The following is a 23,053-nucleotide window of genomic DNA, read 5'->3' as shown; positions in this document are numbered from 1 at the left end:
GATTGATGTAGCTGCTCGCTTCCGTGCTGGAAAAGTTCGAACGGAATCTCGTCCTTCCCTGCAGCCTTGTTGTTTTTACGCTCCTTAAGGGCCTTATTTACCTTATCAAGTGATGGTGGTTCCACTGCTTGACCGTCATCCATTATGGTAATCTTGTTCCTGGTTACCATTCAACAATACTTTGAAGAGCTCTTTCCACCTGGCTGCCACCTTGCATTGTTTTGTCTGTTAGCAAATTTCTTTCCCGGTTATTGCAAATGGTACCGTGCAATCTTTTGTCCTTCATAAAACCTCCGCATATCGTTCCTGTCCATCTTTTTTTTAAGACACCACCCGCGCTTCAGCAATCAAACTCTCTTCCTGCTGCCGTTTTTAACTGCGGTGGATTCGTTCCTCTGCTGCTCTTGCCACCCTGTACCGCTCCCTGTTGATCCGGGTACCGGCCACTAGCATTCGACTTCTGGCGGCATTACGTTGCCGTCGCTGAGCGGTTTCTATTACCTTTTGCGGTGTTATTGTCTCTGCTTCATAGATAAACCCCCATAAACTGTTGACATCTCTAGGTTCGTTGGTTTTTCTTAACTTCTCGTCCATCTTATAGACAATTACACCGTCTTCGGCCAGAGACCGCACAGACTGACAGTTCCCAGCCAGCAATTTGGTTGCTATATCGAAATTGCAACTGAAATAGTCACACATATATAACACCAAAGAATTCGTATTCAATGCACGAAACAGGCATATACATCCTAAAGTGGAGGCCATATCCAAACATATATCCGATGACTGCGATTCCATCCAACATGATTTACGATTTCTCGAAAAATTTCTACGATTTCGTCGATTTTCTCCGTCTAAATATACGACCCAAGTAACACACTTGTCACCGAAGAGTCCCGGCGGCGCAGGTTTTTGTTGCGCAAAAGTCACTGTGACTTACTTCTAGCAAGTAAGTGTTTATTTGTTAGAAGTAAGTCACAGTGACTTCTGCGCAACAAAAACCTGCGCCGCCGTGACTCTTCGGTGACAAGTGTGTTACTTGGGGATTATGCATGATCTTATTTTATTACAACTCAAGATTTTCAAATAAAAAAAAAACAATTGGTGTTCAAGTGGGCTATCTCTATTGGCTATATTGCCAAGTTGGAAATCGAGAGTTCAAAGTGAATGGCATGAAACGAATAAAAATTAGCATGATACGGTGCGAGACTTGTGGTGGGAGCGATGTTATTGTGTATTGAGTGGCACCAAAAGTGATGCCGTGCAAGAGGCTCGGAATTGACATCGTTGTTGGAATCTATACATCACTTATTGTAAGTCATCTGCTGTATATAAATAGTATGAAAACCTATATATTTGGTTGAAATTATTGCTACCATGGTTGGAATGTGTCAACAACAACAAAAATACAAATTTGTGATGAATTCTATTTTTTTTTCTTTTTTTCCATCATACAAATATGCAAACAAAACCATTTACGATTTCCGAGATTAGGATTCGACTATTAAAAGTGCAGTAACAATCATATGCGACTGTAAAAATGAATATACGATTTCTACGATTTCGTTCATTTCGTATACGACGCAAGTGTGACGCATCAATATACAACATTGTTATAGTTGTATACGATTTCAGCGATTTTCATCATACCTAGGTAGCAAGCTCGATTTAGCAGATTCATAAACGATGTGAAGCGACGATTTCCACGATTCAAAGAAATCATACATACGACGCTAGCGAACTTGCAGCTTGACGCTAAGAATGTATGTTTTTTTCACGATTCTATCCGATTCTGTGCGATTCTACCGATAGTATCTCACACCTTTTATGATCGGAGACGACTATACTAAACAAAATCGCAATTGAAATTTAATTTGGCATAAAATGCGATTTTACGCAATCATTGTCAACAAATATACATATTATTATACAATTCTGATTAAATATATGAAAATATACGATTTTTTCCACACAATGATTTACGATATGTGGTTGGCTGGGTTACTTACATTAGACAACGGACAACGCATATAACACCCATAGATCCAGTGGAGAATTTTTCGTTTGACGAGAAATTTTCCTCGACTAGAGTAGAAATCGAACCCACATTCCGAGGCTTACGAGACACCTTAACGACTGCCGCCGCTAACCACTCGGCCACGAAGCCCTTCTGATGGTACTGTGCAGCAAGTACTTCGGTTGACAGGCGTTGCATATTGAAACGCATCGTTCTGTTGTTCTCCGGAAAACCTTCTCCATAATCAGGCCTGTTGTTTCGGATGCAGTTGTAGAACTCCCTTTCGTTGATGTTGAACATCCGGTTTTGTTCCTTCCGCTTCGAGCATTCTCCAATCGCTGCAATCTTCTCGCAGGAGCAATCAATCGCTGTACGTGGGTGTCGAGGATCTCATCCAGGGTTGTGCAGTTTCAGGATGGTCAATGTCGATTGACACTCGCTCCAACCATCACTTCATACGATAAACGCAGTCCATCAAAACATAATCGATTCACGCAAAAGCCACTCAAGCCAACCCTCGTTCAATGCAGAGTCAACCACATCCAACAACAGCGATCGTCTCTTGTTTCCGAACCACACGATGAAACACCGAAGCGAGTTTTTGTTCTACGCTTTGCATTCTATTCATAGGGCGTGCTATGTTTGTGTTTGCTGCGCCATGCAATACTACTTAACAAATTGACCCTCATCCTGGCATTTTCAGACGAGAGTCACCCCGCAGTGAGTGACATAGCTCTGCGTCGGAACGACGGTTAAGAAGCGTTCGGCTACTCAAGAGATTTGCAGAGAAAGAGCGTGGCGGCGGCAGCCACCGTATCAATGCGTTCGTCTCGAATGTGTTCGATAGCAACATAGAGACGGTCGGCTGTAGCGTTGATGGAGGAAGAAGGGCAATGTTGATGTTGCGGCTTTTTTGTGTTATGATGGTGATAATGCACAAGACTGATCTCATCAGTGTTGACTTCGGTAAGATCTCGAAGTTCTGCGGGCTTCAAAATTTCAGCAACATGACGAACTAGCTTCGTTGATCGATTCTCCTGCTTGTACTGTGTTATCGACCAGCTTTGGTCCACATTGTGATAATCCGGTGGGCGTGTGCGACCTTCACCATCTCCATGCGGGCGCGTCCACAATCCCAGCGTTTTTACAACACTCGCCGCAGTTGAATACACAGTAAACTGTAAATGCTCTAGGTTCTGTGCGGCCTCCAATTACAGTGGCAAAATATTCTGGTTTCGGCTGCTTATGCGGCTAACAAGTAAGTTTAGTAGGAATTGAGCAGCTTTGGTATACGATATCGGGATATGTGGTTTGTCCCACGGAATTGCGTGACTGCTGTGACCATGTGGAGCGCTAGATCATCTCGAACTTGCTGTCATTGCTTAGATACAGTGATAGACATTCGTTTAGCCGAGGCCAAAAAATTTTCAAAAAAGTGTTAGGAAACTAATACAAAAGTTTTTATGATAAAACTTTTTTATTGCAGTGATAGCATATCTAGTACTGTTTTATAAAAATGTGATACATCACACTTACATATACACTGAAACAAAAACGTGGGTAAAAACCCTTCAAATGTCATTTTTTGCCCAGACATTCATTTAGCCGAATTGTACAATTTTTGGAATTCCAAAATAAAAACCCAGATTAATCCGCCTAGTGGTGATAGTGCCTTTCTCGTCGAACATGTACTCATGATCTTTCCTTGGTTGGGATACGATTGCGATGATTTTGCTTCAGAATGTTGGCTTTGCATTTTTTTTTTTGGGGAATCGAAAACACTTGTTTATGATTTTTTCCGACGTTTCGGTCCGTATAGGGCCTTGTCAAGGGTTCAATCGGTCAAGGTTTCCTAGTCAAGATGGGTTTGCTAAACTCAAAAATGTCATACGGATGTTTTGGTATATATTGAGTCGGTTCGGTTTGAAACCGTCGTGATGCGGACAATCTCCTACCTATCGGGCGGTCTAGAATTCGGTCCCTGTTTTTGGAATCTTCCACTATTGCTTTGTTCAGCAAGTTTCTGTGCATGAGCCATCATTCCGAAGCATGATCCCGTCGACGTAATCCGAACTGTTCCTGAATCCTGAGAATACTTTATTTGAAAAAGCAATTATTCTAATATAATTGGGTAACTTTTTAATGGAACATATTCCAACGGTATGTTAAACGTATAGACAGAGCTGAAAAATATCAGAATTTTCAGTTGACTACTTGAGCACCTTCACTGTTACTCAAGGCCAATCAACATCAAGACGATAATTATAAGCTAGGATATAACTTCTTTCACAATCACAAATGACTTTACGGTCTTCGACAAAGTTTTTATCTTCGCACTTTAGGCTATATTGTATTATCATAGGTTACAAGATTCATGTAAAATTTGACAAAAAAAAATGCAAGCAAGTGAAATTGCGATAATTTTTATTTGCCCATATAACGTTGACCCATGCTACTGTATTTTTACACCTCACGAATCTGAAATGGTGTGATTTGATGATATTGCATTAGTACAGACAAACAGACATATCCTTTGGAATATATTACTATTATATTCATCGTCACGAAAAAATAATCAGCAAATGCTAATCAGGTTGCGTTTCACAAGCCGCTGCTGGCTTGATGGCGGTAGTGAGTAAACGTCAAACGAACAAAAACGATTTATATTTGATTCAACCGGTTAAAACAAGCACGATATGTCGTGAGTAGACTGAGACGTTTTTATGTATGTGGCCTTAGTTCAGTCAAGATTTTGTTCTCTTACACATATTTGTCGCTTGCATTGACTTTGCTCACTTTTGTAGTTCCTGCGATGTACCCAATGCTGGTTCTGCATCACTATCGGTAGCCTCTAATGTGGTCTGAACCTATTTTCTTGCTAATCGTTCCTCAGGTTAGTAGAAAAGCCGCGGTTTGATGTATCGCATGCATGGATTTGGTTCACTTTTGTATTTGGCCACGTTCGGTAGGATTTCCGAGAAACCGAATCCGGAACACTACCGGTAGTTTTAAATGCGGTCTGAGCCAATTTTCTTGCTAACCGTTTTTCGGGTTATCGAAAAAGTCACGATTTGATATATAGCATGCATGGGATAGGATCACTTTTTCATTTGGCCACTTCCGGCGGGACACCCTAGATCGGTTCCGGAACACTATCGGTAGTCTTGAAAAAGATCTTAGATGTGGTCTGAGCCTATTTTCTTACTCATCGTTCATCACGTAATTTAAAAAGCCGCTGCTTAATGTGACGCAGGCATGGGTTTGGTTCTCTTCTACATTTGACCACATCCGGCGGGACACCCGGAACCGTTTCCGGAACACTATCGGTTGTTCCAAATATGGTCTGAAGCCATTTTCTTGCTAACCGTTTATCAGGATGCCTAAAGAGCCGCGATTTGATGTGTCGCATATAAGGGTTTGGTTAACTTTTATACTTGGCCACATCCGGCGGGACACCCGGAACCGGTTCCGGAACACTACTGGTTCAGATATGGCCTGAGAATATGTTCCTGCCTACCGTTCATCAGGTTATCGATAAAGCCGCTGTTTGGTGTGTCACATGCATGGGTTTGGTTCACTTTCATATTTGGCTACTTCCGGCGGGACACCCGGAGCTGGTTCACTACCGGTTCAGATATGGACTGAGAATATTTTCCTGCCTACTGTTCATCAGGTTATCGAAAAAGCCGCTGTTTGATGTGTCGCATGCATGGGTTTGGTTCACTTTCATATTCGGCCACTTCCGGCGGGACACCCGGAGCCGGTTCCGGAACACTACCGGTTCAGATATGGTCTGAGACTATTTTCCTGCTTATCGTTCATCAGGTTTGATGTGTCGCATGTATGGGTTTGTAGCGTTTTCATATCTGGCCCCTTCCTAGGGTTCCGATCCGGAACACCTAAACGGCCATAACTCCGGAACGGCTGAACCGATCCGAACCATTTTCAATAGGAAACAATGGGACAAAATGCCCCGTCGAATGAACCATCGGTCGTTGAAATCGGATGATATTTACTATCTAAAAATGAGGTGACTTTTTTGTACACACACACCCACACGCACATACGCACACACATACATACACACACATACACAGACATCTTCTCAACTCGTCGAGCTGAGTCGATTGGTATATATGACTTGACCCCTCCGAGGGCTCTATTAAATTTTCGTTTTTGGAGTGAACATATAGCCTTTCGGTACACCTTGGTGTACGAGAAAGGCAAAAACTAACAAATTTCGAAAAATATCCAACAAAATCATTTTGTATGGTGACCTGCATTATAGATCGACTTGTAAATCATGAATTTGCTCGTTTTTGGAAGTGTTGCCATATTAGTTTTCCATGCTTCTCATATACATATGTCATAATATTGTAAATGTTTCCAAATTGAGATTTGATGTAGTTATTTTTATCGGAAGTGTTTCAAAAGAATCTAATGAAAGTTTCATGACCAAAGCAAGTTGAAAATTTATGAAAAACAATATTTTTAACAGAAAAAAAATAACACAGACCATCAAAAAAACACGTATTTAAGTATTGTTTTGATGAATAATGATGGTTTCACTTGCATTAATCACAGCGTTTACTACTATTACGTCTCCTAATAGCTCCCAATGTCTTCTAGACCACGGGTTCCCAACCGGTGGTCCGCGGCCCCCTGGGAGGCCGTGAAGCCAGTCCAGAGGGGCCGCGATGTTACCAAAATAATTGTTAAATTTTCATTCTATTTTGTGCAAATAATACCAATTTTTAATTTTCCATACCGCCACCCCCAAAAAAACACAATTTGAAGAAGAAATTTTCAGTATAAAACGCCTTCAGAGGAAAAAAATTTCGGCTGCGCCGCTTTTTTTCAGCTACGACACAAATTGAATGTACATGACATCATTGTTTACCAAATGTGAGTGTCGAATAAGAAAAACCTATCATTGATCGCCGAAAATCCCTCCCACAGTAAATTTCTGGTTACGTAACTGTACCCAAATACTCGGTTTCGTTAATTGAATTAATATTTTTTTCTAAAAATTTGCATTGGGCCGCAGATGTTTTGATAACTCTTAAAGGGGGTCGCCACCTCAAAAAGGTTGGGAACCCCTGTTCTAGACTGTATTCTGGCTGAAGTAACATACATTGGACGGCTCACATTTCGAGAAATGGCACCGAAAGTATTCAAATTTCTAGCATGAAATTCTGGATTCATAATTTAGACGTTCTTTTCAAATAAATTATGTTAAAAATGAACGTGGTTCAAAACTAAGACTCATTTATAATATATTTCTTCAGAATGAATGAAATAAGCCAATTGGTTGACCATATCTTGCATTTTTGTATGAATATCTGCTTTTAAATAAACAAGGTACAAAAATTCTGATACTTCTTGCAGTTCTTTCACTTAGCAGTGTTCTTACTCATTTAGTAATGCTAGTATCAAACAGATATACTTCACAGGCATTAGGGCACGTCTTTATTTCAACGCAGAACTATTTATTTTAGCTCTTATCAATCCCATTTTAAGGTTTAACCAACCAACTTATTTTTTTCATGAAATTTTATGCAATAATTTGAACATTTCTCACAGTAATGCTGTGCCATATTTTCAAAACTGCTTATTTCGCTTACGTTTGAGTGTTTACAGAAATAATTTTTCTTAAATAAATTTGTTTATCATCGCTTCTCCTTATCGGGACATTTTTTTTTATAATATTTCTTTGAATTTCACAAATAAATAAACTTTTAAGGTCAATTATCTTGCTAACACGTCATAAACTAAATGCCTTGGGGTATATCCTCAAAATATACTCACGAAATTTCAAAAAAATCTATTGAAAACCAATTTTTCATTTACCTCGGCTAAACGAATGTCTAAGTAAAAAACGACATTTGAAGGGTTTTACCCACGTTTTTGTTTTAGTGTATATGTAATGGTGATGTATCACAATTTTATAAAACAGTACTAGATATACTACCACTACGATAAAAAAGTTGTATCATAAAATCTTTTGTATGAGTTTCCTGACACTTTTTTGAAAATGTTTTGGTCTCGGCTAAACGAATGTCTATCACTGTATAAGCGTATAGGCTATTGGTCCTGGAGCAGTAGTTGCAGTCGAATCACTCTCACTTGCGTTCGATGTATCCAGCCCAACAGAATTACTTTCCGACGTATCACTCGATATTGTCATCTCCTCTCCCAATTCTTTTCTAGCTTCCAGCTTGACGTACTCTACTTCTGCTTAATATGATTGACTAACGCCGATCAGCTACAGCAACATCGGCAGGTGCAGCATGGCTTTGGTGATTGGTATTTCAACCGCTTCTACTCTGCGTTCGCGGTACGGGGGGATATACCCGTGCCATGATATTGCATCAATTTAATTATGAAAATATAAATATTTTAAGTAAAAAAAATTTACATTAAACTTTGTACCACTGACGACACGAAAATTGCACAGTTCTAAAAATAAGTTTGAGAAACTGCTGTTACGAAATAAGTTTCACCGGTAAACCAACCGATCACAAATATCTAAGTCGAACCATAGTTCCAGTTCTTGTAATGATGCCCTTTATACTTTAACCACAGACAAACAGACGTCTCACTCTACCCACTTTCCACCATTTCCCTTTTCAACGGACTATTCAAATATTCTGTACATAATGCGCAAATCTGTTTGAGGTTTGCTCACTACCACCACCTACTCAGTATGTTTGCGAAACACAGCATTATTAGCATTTGTGACGATGATTTTAATCGCACTTCGTCCCAAGTGATACGTCTGTTTGTCTGTTCTTTGAAGTTGTTCAAAATAACATTTTCTTTGTTATTTCATTGATAAAAATATCATTTTTTTTATTATGCTTCCAGGGCCCAATGGGTGTTCCAGAGTGATTTAAACCCAAGTAACCACGAGGCACTATAATTCACTTGTAGGCGAATATAATGATATTAAGGAGCTGACACGCTCTATATTTGCCGCTTAGGGTAAACAGGTATAATATGCCCCCCCTAAGCAGAAATGGCAATATATCTGAAACTGGCGCCTCATTCCATCTATTGTTCACTGCAAATCGTTGTTACTAAAGTTATTGAAGTGTTGCATGCGAATTTTGCCTTTGGAGAGGTGGCTATGGAAGCTTTGAAACGTTTTTCGAAAACGTTCCAAAATTTGCCTTTTCAAAACAAACGGGGCAATACGCCCCATCAAAAGAAAAACGTCCAGCCCCGTGATAAAACTGTCCCAGGAGATAATTCCACCACATGCTTATCCTAGAAGGGTCTTTCAACAAGTGTTTAACTGCATAAAAGTTGCAAAGTAACACAAGCGAACAGAACTAGCTTTGTTTACAATTAAGTCAGCTTACAAGAGGTAAAATTTTACGCCAAAAGCCTCGATTTCAGACTTTTTGATATTTTCATTGCTTTTCTGTACCAATCCGCTAACGGACCAGCTTGATGGCAATTATTCTTCAATATTTGAGATTTCTAATCGATCACGCATGCAAAAAGCGCTTGAATCGCTAGAAAATGAAGGGGGGCGTTTTGCCCCGGTGGGGCGCATTATACCCTTTTACCCTAATAGCCCTGTGAGCCAAAAGTGGCGAAATATAGTGCTTAGGGAAGGGTTAAGGGAGTCCCAGAGGGTTTTCATGACGTTCCTCAAAGTTCCAGGGGCGGTACGGGTGGTTTCAGGAGCAATCCAGGAGTTTTAAAGGGGTTTCAGAGGCGTTCCAGTGGTGTTCCAAGGGGTTCAAGGGGTCCCACGGGTGTTCCAGGGGTTTCAAGGAGTGTTCCAGAGGCTTTCAAGAGCGTTCCAGTGTTTCAGAAGGTTGCAAGAGAGTTCTATGGGGTTTCAAGGGGCTTGAGATGCTTTCAGGGGGTCACAGAGGTATTTCTGGGGCGTTCCATGATATTTCAGAGGCGTTCCAAGGATATTCCAAGGGGTTTCAGGGGTATTTACGGGAGATTTCGGTGGTTTCAGGGCGTGCCAAGGGATTTATTCATGATATCACCTGAAACCCTGAAAGAGCTTAAAACTTCCTGAATATTCCCTGAAACTTCCTTGAAATCCTGTTATCTGAAGCGGAGTAAGCCGAAACGCGTTACGCAAATATAATACTTGCGACTTGTCTTTCAATTCACCGATAAAAGACAATCAAACCAAACAATAGGAAAGATCCATGGTGATGATCCTTAACCCATAGAAATTGCCAAATTACCCTATATTGTTGTTTTACCTTTTAAATAGCAAAGTATTACTATTCAATAGAAATTGTAATGAGAATGCGATTGTAAGCTAGTGTATGTAGGACATGGTATTTAATAACAAATATGCAATCAACGTCAATGTCACCGCGATAACTAATCTAGTTCAAAATCTCCAGCAAACTAGAAAGTGCAATCAATCATCGCAACGCCTTTCTCACGACCACCATACCGTACGGCTGTAGGATGGTTTTGCTGATGTGCACGATGTGTACCTAATGAAGTTCCCGCCATTTTTAGCCGGTTGGCGCCAACACATTCAAAACAGTGGGATACTAATGAATAACGTTGGATGCAGTGTTTCGTCCTCGTTGTTTTCAAGGTTCCGGACAAATGCAATATTAACAAATCTAATCTGTTTTGTGCAAGTCAGTAGGTTAACGTGTTATATTACATAAGTATGCGATTTTAATCTTTAATACAAATGCAATCATCGTTGTCAGACAGTAGATGAATAATTAGGAAAATATTGATAAAACTAGTTGTCTAGTTTATTTTTAGTCTACAGGAAAGCACATATCTGGGTAATTTTATTGTTGAGCAACACCTTCTGTCAAAGTTTCCATCGGAACTGACGATACTGAGTACAATTCAATGTTAAGAAAAAGTAAGTGAATGTTTCCAATAATTCAATAGATGAAATTTATGAGAAAGTAACTTTTTTTAAAGTTTAACAATGTTTAATTGAATGATGTATTTGTCACAATTAGATGATCCCTGAAATTGATAATTTAAAATAAATAAATTAGATTGATTTATCAAATTTATGAAATTATTTTAATTGATTAAATTAATTATACTTATTAATAACATTTGATAAAAAAAATATTAATATTTTCAAAATAACTTTTCAAGACTTCTTGTTTTTTTCTAATTTTGAACATTTAAATACTGCTAGGTAGATCGTTTGTATAACTCGCAATTATACACCGCAACTTACACTCCCAATATTATTATGAGCGTGATTTTTTTTTTGCAGGATTCGTTCGGCAAACATTGCATCCAACAATTATCATCTGAAAATAAAGGTGCCTTATAGCTGTACATATTGATTTGTAGAAATAATGCTCGCATTAATTAGTGGCACATTTCTACAAGATAGTGCTAGAACGATTATAAATCCTGATGCGCTTATCAATGTTGAAACATTTCGAGATGACGCCAAAAGGCTGCTGAGGCTGCAGGATCCATAAACGAATACTCTTGTTCATGCTGGGTTTCAGTAGTAATCTCTCCGGTTGGCGGTCGAAGAGCATTCTATTTGAACTTAATTCATGTGGTATCAGTTTAATTCTATTTTGGTTCTTGTTCGGTACCCTGTAAGGTGAGTTTTCTTTGATTGATAGCACATCAAAACAGTGATGATTGAATATAAATTTGAGTTTTTTGGTTTATAATCGTTATGAATAATGAATGCAGCGAAGTTGAAACCTCCTGGTTTTGTTTGAAATTGTTCAAGATCAGGTAGTGTAAAACTAACTATTTCCAGAGTTGCAGGTCTTCAAGAATACAGTGCACAGCATACGCCTCAAGATAGACCTGCTTATGCGTACATGTGATCGCAAAAAGACCGATGTGATATACCATGTATGCGGCTTTTCGAGTTTTTGGATCACGTTTTAATGCATTCTAAATAACTCGTTCACAATGAATTTTCTTACTCGGCAAAAGGTGAAGCAGGTTTTCAGTGAGGCGATTTTTTGTATGGAATTCTAACTGCTGTCATTAAAACTGCTTGACGATATATACCTGAAATGGTTTGCTAAAACCATAACAAAATCTCAGTGCATAATGACGAATGCTGTTAATACACAGGGTCAAGTATTTATCCCAAAAGAAACCAATGCTCAATCATCTTGTTTGATTCGATCGAATTTTCATTAGTGTCAAACTGATGTTTTTTCTTGAGTTTTTTTTCTTGTCATATATTTGACCATGTGTACTTCAGGCCTAAGAATATATAGCACAGAAATAGCTGCTCTGAAAAGAGTGTCACACTAGGGGCGGGACAGCTTCTAATACCGACTCTAATACTGCCTAATAAATATTAATGTCCTAATCTTCACCGTCAACCGGCTCGTTTTTTGGATAGTATGTCATGACTTTTCTAGCAATAATCAAAAACTGTCATGAAGACGCGAGGTGGAAGTACGGTATGTTCGCAACTTTTCTACAATTTGTTTGGATAAACACTTAAATTTCTATTGATTATTTTAGCTGGGAGAAGGAACTGAGCTCCAGCCACGGCTCTAGCATATATCATATATCATCGAGGACATGGCTATCGAAAGCCCATGGCTAAGAGGCTAGGAGGAATCATAAGAAATAGCTTTCTCGAAATGGAATTTCTCGAGGAAAACGACCACTGATGTTGGTTGCTGAACTTCTAAGTTGCATGAATATAAAAAACTGAACTGCAAAACTGAGAATATCATTTGCACTGTCCATGGATGTGCGACGGTGCAGTATTCTGCCAATAAAGCGCTTTAGTTTAATTTTTCTGAAGCATTTTTGAGCTAGGATATTTTTGCTGATTCCAGTCAATAATCAATAGCCAAGCTAATCGAATATCGAATAATCTCCGGTGATGTGACCATAATATTGTATAAGATCTTCAGACCAAACGATACGACACATACGACAATAATCACGACTGTTTGCAGTTGTCCGTCATCTGAGAGTCCCAAATTGATTCTCTTGGCATGAGCTTGTATGAGAAGCTCAATAAGAGAGCAAGATTTTGCCGACTTTAGTTTTCTTGTCCTGATTCATTTACTGATGCAACACAAAGACGATGAAAGCGCCACGATCATTTTTTTGTTGTCATCACGGTTGTCATCCCAAATCAATTCAGTTCAATCGACGTGGCTTACTTTGTTTTAATTTGGTAGGGCTTTGGGATTAATATTTTCTAATACTGCTAATATCGCTAATTAATATTAGAGCTGTCCCGCCCCTAGGTGTCACAGATCTTCTATTTTACTTTTGTAAGAGATTTATCTGAATTTCTTCTACTGCAACAGTAATTTAAGCTAATTTACGTGCATATTTCCAACTATTATAATCACAAAAGCGGGCATCCCACACGACCACAGACAAATGGACCCAATCGTACCCACCAGTAGTGAAAGCAAGAACACTTTCCCTTATGGTAAGACCAAAAAGCCTTATCCACTGACCGGTGGCGAAGCTTGCAAATTGCTCGTGAGAGAATTTGCATCTGTTGCCGTAGTTGTTGTCGTTGTTGTCGTCCGTCCAGTTCTATACGCTCCATAAAGTCAATGTTGGCGGGCTGACAGGCTGACGGGCGTGAAACACGTTCCAGATCATCTCTATAGTGTAGCTCTAGGCTCATTACAAGTTGCTCCAGCTGAGCAATCAAATTGTGTTTTGGCACTCGTCAGGTGCATTGTGCATCAGTGCAGTGGGTTCAGTTCGGGTGTGGACAGCTGATCGGCAACATTGAAGTGTTTTCGTGGTGAAGATTTAGAGGAAGTTCAAAGTTCTCCAAGTGACTCGTAGCAGCATAATTAGAGAGAAATGAGCTGTATGCTGATAACAAAGCGTTTGGTGGCTAAGTCATATCAGAGAAACTAGTGATTTTTTTCCCCCAGAACCAAGTGCCTTTTGTACGGCTGAAGCTGTTTGCGTCGATTCAGCACTCAAGTTTTACAATATTTTTTTTTTACTTGAGCGTAATAAGAAACGATCAACAAAATGGATTCATACAGGTAAAGCGAATTTTTAACATAATTATTTTTTGATTCTTTGGATCTTATGGATTGCGTCAACAAGGTCGATTTTTCAGAAAATTTAATTTAAGTTTCTTATATATAGCATTCAGAACAAGTGTGCAAGAGAAAGTTTTGCATAAGCCATTGTCGTCTTAAAACAGGAAGCATTTCCATGAAGGCACAACATTCTGATTATGTATATAATTCATTTTTATTATTTCAAACATTTTTTTTCGTAAAATGATTCATACTTATGAGATGTAGAATTCAAACGCACCAGTCCACTCTGGTTGGATTCTCTTCACGATTCAGCATTACCTAGCCTACTTATGGAAAGCTATTTGGGAGAGAACAGTTATCCAACTGGTGGTCTAAGTAGAAAATACATGAAAACTCTCATTGCTGGCCACGCCCATCATCTCCTTTACGAGGGTAATAAAGGATATGATGACACATACTTAACAAGGGGCCAGCGACTCACCGACGCCCTCATAAGTGTCAAGGAGTTGAATATATGGAAAGGGATGATTTTAGATTCACTATAAGCGAGTGATGCGACAAGATTCAGATTTTTTGTAATTGAGTAGATCATGTATGAGTTGTGGTCAATTGGATGCGTAGCTTGTGATTGATGAAATTTTGATCAGAGAATTTAGAGTAGGTGGCGATATAAGGATCGAAATAGACAGTCTTCTAAGATATTTCAGCCCGAAAGGACGCTTCGTCCGATTCTGCTAAAAAGAACCTGAAGCGTTGTTTTTCTCGAGGATTCTTGCAAGTTCGCCGGATTGTCCTGATAGTTTTGCTTGTGAGGATTCAGTGCACGGAACCCAAGCAACACACATGTTATATAGAAGTTACGACAGCGCAAGTTTTGGTTGTATAGAAGTTTATTTTATGTTATTTTAGCAGAATGTTGGAATTACGTCAAATAAACTTCTATACAACCAAAACTTGCGCTGTCGTAACTCTATTATAACATGTTGCTTGGGATTAGCGTGGTGTGGATTACGGTCACTACACTGGGAAAAAAATCTTCATTCCTTCTATGTGTCCGGGACATGGATTTTTGCAATGGGGGTAAACAAATGTTTTCCATTAGTGCGACTCATACAATTTAGAGCACGTACTATTCATGCGCTAATTTGCGGGTATTGGTTGCATATACTTTGGATGTGGTTTGGCACATGGATATTTGCCATTAAGTATGAGGCCTAGTATGAGGCAATTTTCCTGAGTGTACATGAGTATCTTTTGTTTATATCCCTTTCGGGGCGGACCATAAAAGACCGATTATCTCTAGACATATTCTAGAATAAAACTTTCTTTACTTCGGGGTCATATTAGGATCAGCTCAATTGTGCTGATCCGTCCTCAATACGGTCGATGTTCCATACGGAATTGCGGTACTTTACCTACTTTTAGGCGTTTTATGGTATAGAAGATTGATTGTAATTATTAAATAACTAGAAAGTGTTAGTTTCTAAAAAAATTACGTATAATTTTTACTCAAGGAATACGAGGTCAGCTTGTACCGCAATTTAAATCATATAAGTGAATAAAATAGAAAAGAAGTGAATAAAATAAGTAAATCCCTGTTTCAATCTAATTCTTGATTTCGATATTGCGATTTTTTTTTTCGACTTAGACTTTGATGCGATAAATTTCGTCGTACTCATATTTCGCTTTCGATTTCGCTGTCAATCTCAGTCGCAGGGCTTTTGCAACTCGCCCGATAATGTGACAGTTTTCGCCGGCCGTCTCAATGTTTACCAATAAGGTCTTTTGTTCTCGGTCCACCAGCTGGTCATGTTTACAAAACAAAACCAGCTGGTTGACTGATGTTTACGTTCATCCTTATTGTTCTCGGCTACCAGCTGTTTATGTTTTCATAACAAAATCAGCTGGTTTCGCCTGAATCGAGGAAAGAAGTAGAAAATGTGTCATAAATGTTAGATTAGTACCATATTAGGGCGAGTTCAATTTCGTCGTCAAAGTCTGATTATTCGTAAAAAATACAATAAACATTGAGACGGCCGGCGAAAACTGTCACATTATCGGGCGAGTTGCAAAAGCCCTGCGACTGAGATTGACAGCGATATCGAAAGCGAAATATGAGTACGACGAAATTTATCGCATCAAAGTCTAAGTCGAAAAAAAAATCGCAATACAATAATATGGAGTAATATTAATCACTTTAGAACTTTGAATTTCTTTGAAATACCCATTTCATTCATTTATTTAGTATTACATCAAATTCAAGATAAAACTGAATCAACAATATTTCTCCATAATACACGGTTCGTGGCTGCCGCTCTCCATCCTCGGTCGCGCCCGATGCTCGCCAAGTCACGCTCCACCTGGTCCGCCCATCGTGCTCTCTGCGCTCCACGCCTTCTTGTGCCTACCGGATCAGTGGCAAACACCAGCTTTGCCGTAGAGGATCATCGCTCTTATTAGCGTTTTGTACATGGTGCATTTGGTGCGTGGGTGAATCTTTTTCGACCGCAGTTTCTTCTGGAGCCCGTAGTAGGCCCGACTTCCGCTGATGATGCGATTCCGAATTTCACGGCTCACGTTGTTGTCAGCCGTCAGTAAGGATCCGAGGTAGACGAATTCCTCCACCACCTCGAAAGTATTCCCGTCTATCGTAACATTACTACCCAGACGGATCCGGTCGTTTTCGGTTCCGCCTACCAGCATGTACTTTGTTTTTGAGGCATTCACCACCAGTCCGACCTTTGCTGCTTCGCGTTTCAGGCGGGTGTACAGCTCTGCCACCGTTCCAAATGTTCTGGCAATAATGTCCATGTCGTCCGCAAAGCACACAAATTGTCCGGATTTTGTGAAAATCGTTCCCCGGCTGTTGAGCCCGGCTCGTCGCATCACACCTTCCAGAGCGATGTTGAAGAGTAGGCATGAGAGTCCATCACCTTGTCGCAGTCCCCGGCGAGATTCGAATGAACTGGATAGTTCACCCGAAACCCTTACGCAGTTTTGCACACCATCCATCGTTGCTTTAATCAGTCTAGTCAGCTTCTCAGGAGAGCCGTTTTCGTCCATGATTCTCCATAGCTCTGCGCGGTCGATACTGTCGTATGCCGCCTTGAAGTCGATGAACAGGTGATGCGTTGGAACCTGGTATTCACGGCATTTCTGGAGGATTTGCCGTACGGTAAAGATCTGGTCCGTTGTCGACCGGCCGTCGATGAAGCCGGCTTGATAACTTCCCACGAACTCATTTGTTTTAGGTGACAGACGACGGAAGATGATCTGGGATAGCTCTTTGTAGGCAGCATTTAAAAAGTTCTCACATTCCAAATGGTCGCCTTTCTTGTGAATGGGGCAGATTACCCCTTCCTTCTACTCCTCCGGTAGCTGTTCGGTTTCCCAGATCCTGACTATCAGCCGATGCAGACAGGTGGCCAACTTTTCTGGGCCCATCTTGATGAGTTCAGCTGCGATACCATCCTTACCAGCTGCTTTGTTGGTTTTGAGCTGGTGAATGGCATCCTTAACTTCCCTCAGCGTGGGAGTTGGTTCATTTCCGTCCTCCGCTGCACTGGCGTCGTCGTTTCCTCCGTTGCCGTGGTCTCCCGTGCCAACGTTCTCCACGCCGTTCAGGTGCTGATCGAAGTGCTGCTTCCACCTTTCGATCAATCCACGTCCGTCCGTCAAAAGGCCTCCGTCTTTATCCCTGCATGTTTCGGCTCGCGGCACGAAGCCGTTGCGGGATGCGTTGAGCTTCTGATAGAACTTCCGTGTTTCTTGGGAACGGCACAGCAGTGCCATTTCTTCACACTCCGCTTTTTCCAGGTGGCGCTTTTACTCCCGAAAGAGGCGGGTCTGCTGTTTCCGCTTGTGTTTATAACGTTCCACGTTCTGTCGAGTCCCTTGTGGCAGCATTACCGCCCTCGCTGCATTCTTCTCCTCCAAAATCGTTCTGCACTCTTCGTCGAACCATTCGTTCCGTCGATTCCGTTCCACGTACCCGAGGTGCCCTCGGCTGCGTCGTTGATGGCTGCTCTTTGAAATACCCGTACAAGCTGATATCGTGTTCCTTGAATTGAAATTATGCGTCTTAATTTTCATAAAGTAACACTTTGTAGTTACCTATTTCATAGTATTCTATACCATAAAACGCCTAACAATAGGCAATGTCCTATTTAACATCGACCGCCTTGGGGACGGACCAGCACAATTCTAATCAAAGCTGATGCTCAGAAAGAAGAAGTAATAACTCGACCATAAAAATTGATTATATTACATATTATGAGGAAAAAACAGTTGAAAAACTATGTAAAACTAATGCAGAAAAACAGCGTAATTGTGCTGGTTCGTCCCGAAAGAGATATAAAAAACATCATTGGGAGTGACGCTGCTAAAAGATTAAGTGTCACTCCATGGGCCTTGCTCGGGGCCTTGTTAAAACTCAAACGGACAACGTCGTTTTTAGCATCGAATTTTCAAATAGAAAACTTCATAACTCTGTTGAATTTCAATCACTCCTGATGAAATTTTTTGAACAAGATTCAGTTTTTATTGTAGTTTTTATTAAATGGGACATGAAATCTGAAATCCGGATGGTTCCGGAATTATTCCGGATTCTCGTGGGGTACCAGTGTTATGGGATATGGGACATTCCCATCAGAACTATTGTTTTCTCTCTTGAACTATTTTGAAATATGGTGAATAATTGAAGCCTTATCCAAGCTCGTTTTAACAGTAACATGTCTAAATATTTGGAGTTCCTCCGGATGTTACAAGGTACTCTGGAATGTCCCCGGGGGAACCTATAGTAAAGGGCATTTTCATTTTTATTTCAAAGTATGTCATGCGACAGCTCTTTCTACAAGATTTCTCGTGAATAGGATTCCTATAACCATGAAAAGAGTAATTGGCCTTTTTGGTCACTTCCGGAACCACCGGGATGCCCTGGCAGAACCTGCAGTAGAGGACATTTTCATTTTTATTTGGAACATGTGGTAAAAAAACATTTACATTTTTATTCCAAAACCTATCGTGAGACAGCAATTTTCTTCGGGACTTCTCGTGAAAAGCATTCCTTTAATTATACAATCGGTCATTGGCCATTGTGGCCATATCCTGAACCTTCGGGGGGTCCTGGCGGAACCTGTAGTATAGGACATTTATATGTTTTTTTTCTAAAACATATCATGCGGTAGCGTGTCCTTCAGGATTTCTCGTGAATAGGATTCCAAAATATAACCATGAAAAGAGTCATTGGTTATTGCGGCCACTTCTGGAACGTCCGGAGAACCTGTAGTAGAGGACATTTTTATTTTTATTCCAAAACATATCGTGTGACAGCTCCTTCTTCTGGATTTCTCGTGAACATGATTTCTATAACCATGAAAATGTGTCATTGGCCATTTTAGCTGCATCCGGAACTTTCGGGGTGCCCTGGTGAAATCTGTGGTAGAGGATTTCTAAAACCATGATAGAGTCATTGGCCATTTTGGCTGCTTTTGGAACTTCCGGGGTGCCCTGGCGGAACCTCTAGTAGAGGACATTAACATTATTATTCCTATGCATATCGTGCGACAGCTTCATCTTCAGGATTATTTCGTGAATAGGACTTCCATAGACAAACAGACGTAACTCTTAGAGGGAATTCATCAAAAACTTTTGCCCGGTGTCATTTTCCTAAGCACACTGCCACCTGTTGGTAGAACCGCGCGTCACTGTCGGCCATGATGGATTTCGATTTGACGTTATGCTGACACGCATACTACTACACAAAATGCCTGTACTTTTCGTTTGCATTGTTCAGCAACGTGTACTGTACACTGGCAAACGTCAAAGCGATCGAACACTAGCGCCTTTGGTGGAACGATCGCGTAAATCAAATGAAATTTGAATTGATCGTTAAATGCATGTGCCAAGCCGTTCTGAAGAGTGTTACGTCTGTTTTTCTGTGGGACTTCTATAGCAAAGAAAAATGTTATTCACCATTGTGACCACTTCTGGAACCCTTCGGGTGCCCTGGTGCCCTAAGATGAGGCTGTCGCACGATATGTTTTGGAGTAAAAATACAAAGTTCCTCTACCACAGGTTCCGCCAGGGCACTCTGGAATTTCCGAATACGGCTAAAATGGCCAATGACTCTTTTCATGGTTATAGCATTCCTGTTCACGAGAAATCCAGAAGATATGTTTTGGAATAAAAATGAAAATGTCCTCTACTGCAGGTTCCGCCAGAGTACCCTGGAGGTTCTGGAAGCGGCTATAATGGCCAATAACTCTTTTATGGTTATAGGAATCCTACGGTCGAGAGATCCTGAAGAAAGAGCTATCGCAGGACATGTTTTGGAATAAAAATAAAAATGTCTTCTACTACAGGTTCCGTCAGAGTTCCCGGAGGTTCCGGAAGTGGCCACAATGGCCAATGATCGTTTTCATGGTTATAGGAATCCTATTCACGAAACATCCTGATGAAAGAGCTGTCGCACGATAGGTTTTGGAATAAAAATGAAAATGTCATGTACTACAGGTTCCGTCAGGGCACCCCGGGGGTTCCGGAAGCGGCCAAAATGGCCAAAGAATCTTTTCATGGTTTTTGAAATTCTGTTCACGAGAAGTCCTCTGTCCCACGATATGTTTTTGAGTAAAAATGTAAATGTCCTCTTCTACTACCGGTTCCCTCGGTGGACTTTCTAGAGTACCTTGGAACACCCGGAGGAATTCCAAATATTCAGAAATGTTACTGTTAGAACCAGCTTGGATAAGGCTTCATTTACTCTCCATATTTCAAAATGTTTTGGATTGCATTGAATTGGCAGGCTTCGGGGTAGAGAGGATGACGAGTGGTTTGCTCCAAGTAGACTCCCAAGTCACAATTCTATCGCTGATTGGTTTTGTTTGATTTTTATTAATGTTTTATTAGGGTAAATGTACCAATAGTGGTGCTATTAGTAGCTCCATGTAGTAAAATAATTGAATAAAATTGATAAAACCACAAAATAAAAAGTCTAAAAACGTTAACCGGTAGTTTTTCACTTAAATTTGCTAGAAGAAATGTAAAAACCATTGTTTATTTCAGTTTTTGCTAATAAATCACGTGCACCAACTATAGGTACACGGTTCCTATTATGGAGGTAAAATTTAACATTGGTTCCTATAGTGGCGCATCCCATTGAATTCTTATGGGACCCACCACTATAGGAACACTACCACCACTATAGGTGCAAAGGAGCAAAAAAAATAAGGAAAATAATTGTTTAAAATACGTTTTCCAAATCCTGAACACAAAACTGAATTAATGTTATTAATTAGATATGATGCATCTATTAAAAATGTCATTTGCAAGCTTTTTGGTCGAAATAGTGCTAAATTGCCACTACCACCACTATTGGTACTACCTCCACTAAGGGAGCTTTTACCCTACAGCAATAAATAAAACTCGCAGTTTTATGACTGCTTTTATGAAAACCATTAATGAAATGTTTTAAAGTATACTTGAAGATATCCATAAAGACAAATTTTAAGAGTAAACAAAACATTCCGATATGTAAACCTTCTGGCAATCATAATTACCGCAATAAAACTGTTAAAACTCTCAACAAATGGCGATCCGTTCGATTAGTAACGACATCTGTTGGTGGAAAAGCAGAAACTACGACACTGCTAGGTTTATTGCGGTTATCATAAAAGTAAACTTGCTTTCGATTTATTTTCACTGATTATGGTCGTCGCCATATTGAAAAATTAGCTTACGTGAATGAAAAATAGTTAATTTTGCTTAAATTAGCAATGATTTGGTAGTTTGCAACCATTTTTATTACATGCTCACATAAATAAACTCTCTCTGCTGAGTTTTCTTGTGATTCGGGGTAGTTTTACTAAATTCACAATTTGATTTATTTCATTCCAAGATGATAATATTCACTATTTTCGAAGCGCATTAATTTTATGATTCTGCAACCTCAATATTCACGGTAAATTCGAATGCGCATAAGCCTACCAGCACAATAACTACTAAAATACTACTTTGAAATAATCGCTTTCTACTTACGAATGATCTATCCTCCTGCACTTTACGTGCCATCGAAGAAGCTTCTCTGCATCTTGAGCTGTCATAGTTTTTGTTGAAAAAAAAAAAAAAACAACAACAATCGAGAATGGGAAATATTTCAACTAGGTTTTTAAACGGGTTTATTATCTCCGAGAGTGGTCCACTTAGCCGGAAGATACTCTTAAAGAAGTTATCAAGAGGTTTTGATGTATGATTCAGTTTTATTGCAAATTTTATAAAATTGGTCATGAAGATCTCTTGTAGAGCCGAACAAAACTTTAAATGTTACTTGGGATACGACTGTTTTAGTCGTGCTGGGTTTTGGAAGTCATCCAATAGCAGTTTTTTTTGCTACCGGATAGTTGTTCGCGCTGATAAGGATTGTTTGTATTAGACGAAGTGCAGCACTCGACAGCAACGACCGTTGTAGATCTCCAGTTAGCCTAGTGGTGAAGGCTATGGATCGCCAATCCGGAGACGGCGGGTTCGATTCCCGTTCTGGTTGGGAAAATTTTCTCGACTCCCTGGGCATAGTATATCATTGTGCTTGCTTCACAATATACAAATTTATGCAATGGCTGGCAAAGAAAGCCCTTCAATTAATAACTGTGTAAGTGCTCAAAGAACACTAAGTTGGAGACAGGCAGACCAAGTTCCAGTGGGGAACATAGAGCCATACAGAAGAAGAAGAAGACCGTTGTAGGTAATAAAATATCTGGATATTGGAAAGCCCCGTGGCTGAATGGACGAGCTAAATATACAGGTCGTGGAAGTTAATCCAAATGGAAAATAATGACTTTTTAATGTGTCGTTTATATTTTAGCCTTTGGCGTAATAACCATTCAGCCATTGAATAAAGCCATTAGGCTTTATTTATTAAAATAAACTCTTTTATTAAAAAGAGCCGAAACGTCGGGTGAAGCTAAATTTACCGCTGAACGCAATTTGGACAAGACTGAAAAAGTCGGGTTTTCGAAACTTAAAGCATTGCAAGTAACCACCA

The 23,053-nt window shown here is 40.0% G+C and overlaps 1 protein-coding gene across 1 annotated transcript in view; it reads left to right on the top strand.

The window, feature by feature from the left end:
* Window positions 1-13,853: 13,853 nt before the first annotated feature.
* Window positions 13,854-23,053, top strand: part of LOC115264141 (facilitated trehalose transporter Tret1-like) — a 43,284-nt gene continuing 34,084 nt past the window's right edge. The window contains exon 1 of the mRNA XM_029867521.2: window positions 13,854-14,013. The gene's annotated coding sequence lies outside the window, so the exon portion shown is untranslated. The remainder of the gene's footprint in view (window positions 14,014-23,053) is intronic.

Source organism: Aedes albopictus, chromosome 1 (assembly GCF_035046485.1).
Source record: "Aedes albopictus strain Foshan chromosome 1, AalbF5, whole genome shotgun sequence".
Lineage (NCBI taxonomy): Eukaryota > Metazoa > Arthropoda > Insecta > Diptera > Culicidae > Aedes > Aedes albopictus.
This window is presented reverse-complemented; position numbering and strand designations above follow the sequence as displayed.